Below are 11,299 nucleotides of genomic sequence, written 5' to 3'. Positions count from 1 at the left end.
CTGATAAGTAAAATGTTCTGAGTCTCACTAAAGAAGCAGAAAAGAAGGGAAATTATCTAAAGACGACACCTGAGTAAAGATCTTAAGCGTTTGTAATTAGGTTTTACCATAAAATATAGTATGTGGTGTTCAAAACAAAAAAAATCCGTTTCGTCTGAGAACCTGATAGGAAATACCTAAAATTTATCCCTGTATGTTTCATCCAGACCATAATCGCCTGATAATTTTTCTTCCTTGCGCAGGAGAGATTTCATGGAATTCAGAAGAAGAAGATTGCTTCTAGGAGCCAATTAACAATAAATATAAATTAAGCCTATATTCCACATCAAACAGCAAAGGTCTAGTTTAAACTCCACAACACTTCCTCCTTTATTTTCCCCCCCTCAAAAATAAAGAAATAACTGCATAACAACAAAACATATAAAGAGAAATCTATAATAGCATTTTCTAAGTTATCAATTAGTGGAAACAGAACAAAACTCACCCTTCGGATCTCTTCTGTCCCTCTTGAGTTTTTACCATGCACTTCAGGCTCATGGTCATCACTGTCACTGTCACTAGATGTAATTTTACGTGAATCAATACCAAGACTTCTCTTCCTCCTTCCTCTTGGAACCCTTCCACCTTTTTCTCTGCCTTTGCTGCTTCTACTTCTACCTTCTTTTCAGGCTCTTCACCTGTCTGCACAACTACCTCAGGCAGACCAGAAGGTGAGGCAGGAGCATTTAATTTACCCTTTTTCCTTGACTGTGTCTTGGCAACAGTATCTCCAAAATTCTTCCTTTTCCTTGACTGTTTTAAATTTACTGGCTTCTTGTCAGCAGGGCTTTCTCTCGTTCCCTTAAAAGTTTCTGATTTGCTAATCCCAAGTTCAGCAGGAATTCCTGTCTCATTCTTCCTACTCTTAGACAAGTCCTCTCCAGACTCATTTGTAAACTCTGAATAGTGATTGCCAGTGATTCCTTTCACAGCTTTCTTAATCCTCTTACTGCGAATTTTTGCAAATCTTTCATTGAAAGTATAAAATGCTTCCAACCGCAGTTGAGTCTTAAATGAGAAGATTAAATGAAAATCAGTATATTCTTACATAAAAATGAACGTGTGAAAAATATCATGTAATCCACCATTGAAAAGCTCTCAAAATTTACATGGACCAAATTAATTTCATCTTTTAATATAATTTACTAAACAATTAATAACATCAGCATGTTTAACAAGAAGAAGATAGAATGTAACTCTGACCTCATTTTTGTTATATTCCTTTAAAACTGGTAAAAGCAACTCATCTGCTTTCTGACTAGTCCAGCCAAACTTCTCCCAGCATAATCTGTACGGAAACAGCCATTCAGAACATCATAAAATGTCGGAATACAATTTCAAAAGCTGCTAGTAAATTCAGAACTTCCATAGTTCTGTCAATACGTAGACCCTCCAAAAGCCAATATCCATTTCTGATGTTTGAGCACAGAACAAAGACCAATATTATCATTTTGAAAATGCACATGCGGGCAATAAAAGAAAGAAGCCTCATTCACTTGATTGAATTATGATGCTAGAGACAACCCTGTACTCCCCTCCTTTTTAAATTCCCATCCAAAGTCAACCCACTGAGCCCGATGATCACTTGGTGAAAATGAAAAACCAATATAGAGAAGAAATTGTTATAAAAACTCACTTGCGAAGAACAAGATGATCCGGCTTTCCCCAGGAAAATGGATCAGTTGACTTGTCCACTTGTGGACAGGAGTAGGCAGATATAACTGTTTCACTTGGAAAAGAAGAAGGGATGTGCCAATTCTTGCTCACATTTCTCTGTATGAGAAGCCATAGAAGAAAAAGATTCATATCAAATATGAGTATGCAAGAACCATCCATATACCAACGAAAAACAGATAGAGCAGAAAATATGATTACATGTTTGCTCATAAAAATCTGCTTGATTTCTTGCACTTCATCCGATGAATCATGTTCCTGAGCAAGGGAAACGTTTTGATCCACCATAGTCTCTTTATTGCAATTTGTGCCAATAACGTTTTCTTCAACTTTTGACCCTTTCTTTCGGGTGCTGGATCTGCTTTTTGTTTCATTCCTTCCAAAGATTGTAGGGTCCGGTGACTCAACCCACTGCCGGAATTTCAGAAGGCCATCTTCCTCCGGGAATGCATTTACAACCTCAATAGCATTACAATTCCAATTCCACTACAATGACATACGATATGAGAACATGTGGTCAATTTACCTAAATCCAATATCTGAATATACAAGCATATCACTGAAATGCAAAGTAGTTCTATAATCAGATATCTACCATCTAAGTCAACAAACCGATTCAGACAAGAAAGAAAAACCAAGATATGACTTCCAGGCAGATAGCAATTGCATCACTAGCCACAACAATACCAAGGCCAATTGAGGTACTAATTATCACACCTTACACCTTCAGTATAATCACTCCCTAGAAGCAAAGCCATGCGGATTAATTTTTCTCTCGTCAATCCAAGCTCCTTCTCAACGTCCTGAACCAAGAAGAAAGAGAAGTGTTCAAACAAGAAACTGTTACCGTAGAAATTACTCATCCCACGCAGGTACAGACCTCCATGAAGTATGTCTCTACATATTTGCGATCATCAAATATATTTTTGTAGACACTCCGTGCCCCAAATAAAAAGACATCAGAGTCATCAGTCACAACACCATCCACCAGTTTTGCAAGTTCCAAATAAGCACATTGTGCTTCTGCTTCCATTGGAGCGATAATGTATGGCAAGCCAAACATTTGCAATAGTTCCTACAAAAAATCAGATGCATCAACAACGCAAAGGATCAGGGTTCTCCTTTCATATGTATGGAACATCACTTGTCAAGAAGTATATTTTTAAATCAGAATAAAGTCTTACTACAGACCAAAAGCAAATGGCAAGCAATGTTGAAAGCAAATGGCAAACAGTATCTCTAAACCAAGACCATATGATGATACGGTACTTGTGTTATTTTGTTCTATTTTCAAGGGTGTAAACGGAAGTTGGTTTAGGCTGAGATCAGCTTCTGTTCCTTGGGAACTGATGAAATGTTATATTTTGAATTAATACAAAACCCAAGTTCTATTTCAGACTGTTCTGTTTTATACTTTTATTTGCCTGAAACATTTACCGATCTAATCTGGAAGATCTGGTGAGGTTTAGTGGTTGAGTTTCCGGGTTACAACATTCTCTCTCTTTCTCATTCCCCCTCCCCCATTTTCCCCTTTGTCCTACATAACATAACCTGGCTTTTCTATCAGCCAAAAACAAGAATAACTTCAGTCAAGATGTGATGTATAAGTTGTGTCTGGAAAACCTGCAAGAAAACTCATGCATTGAGATTGTCACAAGGCTAAAGAGTCTAACCTAGTTAACACCATCTAGTTTGAAAAAAGTTGTTTCAATTGTTGCTTACTAGCCCAAACTGCTAGATGGATTATTTTTTGAAAACCTATGAAACACCAACTGACAAGTAAGCTATATTGAGATCCTTGCTGCTCAGTCTTCCAGATATAAATTAGATATGAAATAGCAGTGCTTTCACCTTCCAGTGCAAGATAGAGCTCAAACATATCCTTTAGCCATGTTTCAAGGACAGTATACTTCATAAATTAATTAACAACCTTCCAGTGTAACATTCTTTAATAATCGCGCACTTGTTTTCAGACTGCTTTGAGTTGTCAATGAAAAATACTATGACTGGTGCAAGAAGTAACACAACAGCAAAAAGCCCAAGACACCTAAAAACAACATTTTTTATATGGTTAAGAGAGCCATGCGTCATGTCTATGATGAGTGGTCAAACCTGACATTCAGTGAATAACTCATTGTTAACAGATTCTGCATTGCGTTCAAGCTTCCTCTGCTCATATTCTAGGTTGGCATATTCTTGACCAAGAACTCGGATTTCTTCCTCCAAACCACGCTCAACTGCATCTGCAGACAAATGACCTGGGGCTTTCATTGCATCTTCAACAAGGTTATTCTTGTTTTCCTCAAAGCTTCCATGTTTATCCTCTCTAGGCAACTCTGACTGAGTTTCAAGGTCTTTGGCAGACAAAAAACCTGGGGGCTCTATTGCATCTTTACCAAGGTTACTCCTCCTTTTCTCAAAGCTTCCACAATTCTCCTCTCTAGGTAACTTTGACTGAGTGTCAAGGTCTTCTGTTAATCCTTCCAAGGAGGAACCCACAAAAGGAGCAACAGGCTCAGGCATCTCAGAGTAATTACCAAAAGGTTCAGCTACATGACTGCAGTTCTTTTTCTCCTCTTCCGAAGCACCAAGGGAGTCAGCTACAAGAGATTTGTTACCATTGGTAGACACCTCGCCATCTTCATTTAAGGTACCTGTGAGTTGCTCTGCAGCCATATGAATCTCATTCCTCGTGCTGTCATTTGCAGTGTACAACAAATCTTCAGCATGTGATCCTATCTCCATCGAATGAGGCTTCCTAATATATGACACTGTCTTCTTGGAATCAACCGCCATAGATGACTTTGACTGTCTCTCAGGAGACTGGGAAACATGTTTGTCACTTCTCGTTGTGCTATCCATCTTATCATTTATAGTTTTATAATTTGATTCACTGTGTCCAGTGTTACCTTCCCTTTGCAAAGTGGACTCACCCATTCCAATGTCTTTATTCAGTACTCCAAAATTGTCACAAATACCCTTCGCTCCAGGGCCAACCAAATTATCATCTTGGTTTGATACATAATCTGATTTGTCCTCGTCTGCATTTGAATGCTTATGACTGGATGATGTGCAATTAAGTTTGTGGTCCCCCATGACCTCTAGACTTCTCCGTATGGCCTCCTGTAAATCAGCCTCCTCCTCCAAGTGACCTCGAGATGTTTTTTTCTGCTCCTTAGCAGCACACGTGTTAGCATCATCACAAACTCCATCCTCCCATTCTACATCAGACTCATCATCATAACTATCTTTAGCAACAGATGGTTTTATTTCCACATTAACATCATTTTTACCTTCAACGGTTCCTTCCTCCCAGTCACAATCAGAACTAGAATCAGAAACTTGTCCTTTCAATGAGTTATTGTCAGCACAAGAAAATACTACTGAATTACTACCTGCTACTAAACTAGCAAATAAATCATCTTCATCATCATTAAGGCACTTGTTATCACCATCATCCATGAAGGATATCTCTAAAGGAGCATCCCCTGCTAATGCAGGGTGTTCATTTCTAGAATTATCTCCAACTAAGTCAACATGTGATCTGTCAGACGTACCAACAGATCTTTTTGATGCAACATTTTTCTCCCCACTAAGAATTGCATTATTATTTGCTGCCTTATTTGAAACTGTTCTTTCCAGCTCAATCTCCTTCATCAGATCCAAATTCCTTTGTATGTCACGAGTCATACGCATCCCCATAGCTCTAAGTCTACTAACACGAAATTGGCCCCTATCATCCAGATAAGTTTGGATGTTCTCATCAGATGGGCTTCCAGCTTCACTGCAAACTAACCCACTTGAGGTACTAGATTCGTTGGCAGGATCACTACTATTCACAAAACCCTGAGAAAAATGGTTCCCTTGAGTCTTTTTATGAGAGTCTTTATTTTTCTCCAAGCCAGTAGAAGTAAGTCCTCTGCAACAAATGAAATTGTTGGGGTGATAATCCAGCACAATCATAACCGATAAAGAATAAATACCCAACAAATAATTAAAAAAAAAAAAGATGCTATCAACCCTGATATCAGCACAAAATAAAGAAATAAGATAACTCACTGTTTATCACCGGTAAAAGATCTTGAAATATATACTCTCTGTTGGCTTCAGATGCAATACGAGAAGTTCGTACACCATCTACCACTCCCCCTGCAGCTACTTTCTGCACTTCATTTATCTCCCGACGGAAAGCAACAGTTTAAGGTAAGCCTGTATTTGCAATTCAGAGAATTTTGCAGGATCCTGAATGATTCCGCAAAGATGCTGTCAGACTACAGTAATCCCAACTACTTAATATTGAAAAAATGTACTTTTTATTTAGCATTAATGCCACAGGTACAATTGGGCATATGTTTTATATTTTCATAAAGCATAAAAAAATGTTTCGGCTGACCACCTTCTTGACTTTCTGATACTTCTGTCTGTTATCTGCGATCAGTCGCTCTCTCATCTGCAGCAATGTTTATTAATAGCTAACATCAAAATAAGCGAAGAGGTGCTGAAGCTAGAAAGTAACCTATCTGCGCATCTACCTGACCAAGGAGGTCAAGTTGCATGATGGAGGCAAAGAGGCTAGAACAGCTGGATCAACCTTACCATGCATCGCTGGCTGCAGGATTTAATTATATGAAATTAGAACATCATCCTTAACTAAGAATCAATATTATTAAAGTTGATACATAAACTCTCATAACTGAGAGGAAGTTTTATTTCCCCAAAAAAGCATCTAAGAAGCATTCTCAAGTTATTCAATTACTTGCCAAGATTATGCTTATTATGAGGAGCTCTAGTAGGCTTCAAAAATTGCAGAAATTGCAATGAGAAGAAGAAACCTCAGGACTCAAAATGAACTAACCAAGATCATTTCTTCATCTTCATCATTAATGTAATCCTCTTCCTCGGAGATGAAAGCTCCAGCAGACGTTGATGCATTGTTTACAAACTTTTCATTTTCCTCAGCCAAAATAGATGCAGCCAACCTAATAAATTCACCAAAATAATCAGCCTTTACCAAGCCAAAAGCTAGATGACTAGAAATCATGAAATTCATCATGCAGCTTACATCTCATCCACTTTGTCCTGATTGCATTTCTTTGCCACCATATCATCACTGCTTGAGCTACCTCCAGCTGTGTCAATTTCATGCAACAGAATCCCCTTGCCCCTGCCCTTTTCATTGACCTCAAATTGTTTCTGGTTGTCAGAATCCTTAGGTAGGCCTTCTATTTTTTTCCCTTTAATCTGTCATCAAAAAACAAATATAAACTAAGAACATATAACGACAAACCAGCATATCATGGAAGAGCAAGCAAGTCAACCAACAATAGTCAATACTCAATAGGATTGAGTAAATATCGTCTAATTAATGAAGGGAGACATTATACTCCATGGTATAAACTCCTGGAAAATGTCATATCTGGTTCCAACATTCCAGCTGATATGTACTCTGAATATAGATGTTAATTCTAAATTTAACACCAAAAAAATGAAGGAAAAAAAAGAAAAGAAAAGAAAAGAAAATCATCCAGCTTAAGTAATGACCATTGACAGTATATTTAAAAAACTGACCTGAGAGAGAATATCAAGTTGCATCGACTGCGGCAAAGCAGCTAACACAGATAGATCAACTTCAGTACCTAATGCCGTCTGCAAGGAGAAGAACCAAACAGCAACAAGTCAGGTGAAAGTTTAAGTAATTCGAAAGCCTCAATAACGAGCATTAGGATCTGACAACTGCATAGAGATGCACCCTTGTATGCCGCTAAGAGTTTAATGACACATTCCAAGTAAGTACAATTAAGAATAAGGAATATATAAAAGCATCCATAAAGTTATAAGACTCATAACATTGGAATGCCGGCCATTATCTCTCTCACACAGAATTATTGTGCAGGTGTGAATCCTTAAAGAGTCAAACTGTATCAATTTACAGTGCAAAGATTGTGTCATTGATAAATCATTAAAGCATTACTGCTATCAATCATATTCAAGAATTTAGTGAATATATACAATACAAATATCATATTCAAGTGCATTATAAGATATATAATACCCATAAGTTAGTGAATATAAATAGATGTTAAAAAGTCAAAATAAGGCACACACTTACAAGGAATTAAATGTCAACAGTAAAGAACAGTTAGGAAACAGGAGAAAATAAAATCAAATGCAAGAAAAATACTACTAAAATCTTCAACTTTTAAGTTGACTTTGAAGTGGGGAAAATCAATGCTAAGCTTGGTTTTTTGGGCAAATGGAGGTAGTATAAGCTGGTTTTAACAAATCTTAATGAACGCTTCTTAATCTGTACACTGAAAATTCAAGTTTGCAAACAGTGAGGATATAAGCTCGCAGACTGTCAGCTGACGTCTGAGAGTGTAACCCAGTGCCTTACTTTACCAAATCCTATAATTCAGGCCATTCCATCTGTCCCCTTTTGCAAACTCACCAATATTATTTCTGGATCTGTATCACCTTCCCCGTCAGAGGGATTAACTATACCAGGCGGTGCTTTGCCAGCTAATAATCCATCTTCCTCTGCAACAATAGACGCCGCCAACCTATATTTGCACATACAGACAGGACAGAAGGGTTACCTACTACATCTGAAAATTCCCTTGGCCCGAGCACAAAATTAAGTTCATAAATTATCATTTATGCATAAAATTGTTTGCCTCAAGCTATTTGTTTAGGATAAATGTACAGATAGCTTACATTGCATCAAGATCCTCCTGATTGCGACTTCTTGATACAGCAGTCTTTGATATATTCTTGTCCGCCTCAGCTTCACATCTAAATATATGAAAATCAATATAAATATATAAAAGCTCGCTCACAACTCTTAAAGAGACAAAAGAATCACAGTGGCTTCAGCGACTCACATTTTATCTTGTTCTTTTTCATTGTTTCTTCCTAAATCGCAGCCAATTAAGTCTGTCCGATCAGATTTTTTCTGACCCTTAGCACCACTGTTCTGCTCCAGCCTCTGGTTTTTAACATCATCTGAAAGTTTTTTCAACTTCAGTGCCTTTAACTGTAAAGAGAAATTTGGAAGAAAAAAAATGTTGATAAGAGAAGAAAAAACGTAGGTCAGATAACTGAATTCCAGTAGCCAATACAAAAAATTTGATGCATCGTCATAATGTGCTTATTTTGCTGTTTTAGCTCAATCATTAGTATTAACTGAATGGTGGTGCTACATACAACACTAAATACAATTAGCAGAAAGGGCTAAATCCAACATTTTCAGACATCTATGACCCTGAAGTCAGGAATCCTTTTGCAATCTGAGACATAGGTTAGGAAAAGGATATCTTTTGTATTTAACGGTTCAAAACAAGAGCACGCTCAATGACAAATTTTTGAGGCTCCTTTCCTCACTTCTCACACTATAAAAGAACATCACATTAAAGAACATCACATTATTATGAATTACCAGAAGACAATAAATTCACAGGATAGAGAATCACGTACAAACGTCTAGAAAAATACAGAACGAATATCCTGCTATCCGCCCAAGTAGGTTAATAGCTCGCAAGTGAGAAAATGATAGGAAAACCCCCAAAATGGATTTTAGTAACATTGACAATCACTTTGTCCATGTCATACGTATTTGGATAATATAATTATAGATACGCCCATGTCAGTTTTCATTCCCATGAAGCAGAGAAGCCCACTTATAAGCAACGCTAATTGATGCAAAACTGCACCTAAAGGTAACATTTTTGGAAATGACGCGACGCTGAAAATATCAAATAGAATAGCAGAAACTCACATGATTGAGAAGCAATTTCTCTGCAGTCTTTCGAACTTTGGCCTGAGCATTTTCCCGCTGCCTCCGACGCGCAATCACAGTACGTCGCTTGAGAACAGGCGTGCCGCCATCGAAGACAAAAACAGGCTTAGTCCGCAGAAACAAGAGCTTGCAAATCCGGCGAAAGAAGCCGAGCAAATGAGCATTGTGAACTACTTCTCCCTTCTCATCGCGCATTGCCTTCATAAACTGAACCATCCATATGCTTGCATCTGCGAAAATTCAGATGCCCAGGTGATATTCTTGTGATCGGAAGAGCACCCAGACTGATGGATAGGGACTGAAAGAGAGAGGGAAAAAAGAGAGTACCAATGGCGAGCTTCTTCCCGGCAAGGGTCTCAACGGAGACCCGACGACCAACGGGGGCAAAAAGCTCCCAGAGACCCTTCACTCCCATTGTCTTGCTGCCCAAGCTGTTGGCTTTGCCGCGCCCGCGCTCCCAATGCTATGTATTGTTCCCCGAACTGGGTCCCTTGCCGATTGAGAGAGACGGGGTCAGAGTCAAACTCCCCATCTCATTACGGGAACCGCGCGATGGATCCGATGATTGATATTAAGCCATGTCATCGAACAAACAGTGACAATTGATTTTGGGCCCGAATGGCTTATTCAATTGTGATGCCAAACAAGGCCTTAACAAATGGGAAAGACCATTTAGCAAATACATCTTTTTTTTTTTAATTTTTAATTTGATAATTACATTATTTTTACTTTCATTCTGTTAGTAACCTTGCTTTTTTAGCACTGTTAACCTGTATAAGTATTAAATTAAAAATTTTTAAAAATACAAATAACTGCAAAATATTTTTTCCGATTCAAATTTTACAGATCACCTCGCTGAGTGAGACTTGAACCTGTTCATTGTGCTAAAGTGTTGGTGGCATAGATGTATGGGAGCTGCCATGGGCTTGATGATAGACAACCTGTTCTGATTGCCATGTTTGGACTGGCCGAAAATTAATTTTCAGCCCAATTCAGTTTATAGAATATAGTTTGGAAGGAAAAAAAAAGGAAGAAGTCATTTTGACATATATTAATTTAAATAGGCTCAGAATGAATTTATCATCTTTCTCAAATGAAGAGAACAAATTAGGAGTGGGATTTTTAGCCAAAAAAATTAAGTGAGATTAGAATTGCAGGTAAGAGAGACTGCATAATTGGGCTTTGAATGGCGTTGGTGGATTTTGTGAGATGGATCATAGTTTGGTGTCATCTCTCCTCCAGTTTTGGGCCCCTTCATAGCCACGTTGCTCCATTCGATCTCACACATGAAAACAAGGGAGAAACACATACAGGGAGGACAAAAACACAGAATCCCAAAAACTTTTCGGGTTTATTCTGGAATTAAGTTATTATTTTATTAAAAAAAACAAAAAACTCCCTCCACTACCAATCACCAGCTGCCACCAGCTTCGGCGCCAATGGCTGGAGAATTTTCAGGCAAGGATTGGCCTAGATGGGATTTAATCCCATCACCTTTTTGAAGCATTATTCCTCCTTAGTAATATAGCGCAAAATACTATAGAAGAAATAATCATGTTTGAGAGATTGTCAAACACTTTTTTCGGTAGGAATTCAAACATCAATTCGTCATGTTATGAAAAATCAATTCCTTCCACTAGATACAATTCTCCTTGATTGACTTGACAACGACTTTTTTCCCCGCACATAAGTATACTCTTGTTAGAGGCAGTCATATTTGAGACACTCCTAATAGAAATTCAAACTTTTTTTACTAAAACATAGATATCCTCCTATTGGAAGCAGTCTTTT

General features: G+C 37.9%; 1 pseudogene; it reads right to left on the bottom strand.

The window, feature by feature from the left end:
- Positions 1 to 446: 446 nt before the first annotated feature.
- LOC114751264 (DNA repair protein UVH3-like) lies at positions 447 to 9,953 on the bottom strand (annotated as a pseudogene).
- Between the last annotated feature and the right edge of the window lie 1,346 nt (positions 9,954 to 11,299).

This window comes from Neltuma alba, unplaced genomic scaffold (assembly GCF_004799145.2).
Source record: "Neltuma alba isolate B1F8T4 unplaced genomic scaffold, ASM479914v2 tig00006841_pilon, whole genome shotgun sequence".
Classification (NCBI taxonomy): Eukaryota; Viridiplantae; Streptophyta; class Magnoliopsida; order Fabales; family Fabaceae; genus Neltuma; species Neltuma alba.
This window is presented reverse-complemented; position numbering and strand designations above follow the sequence as displayed.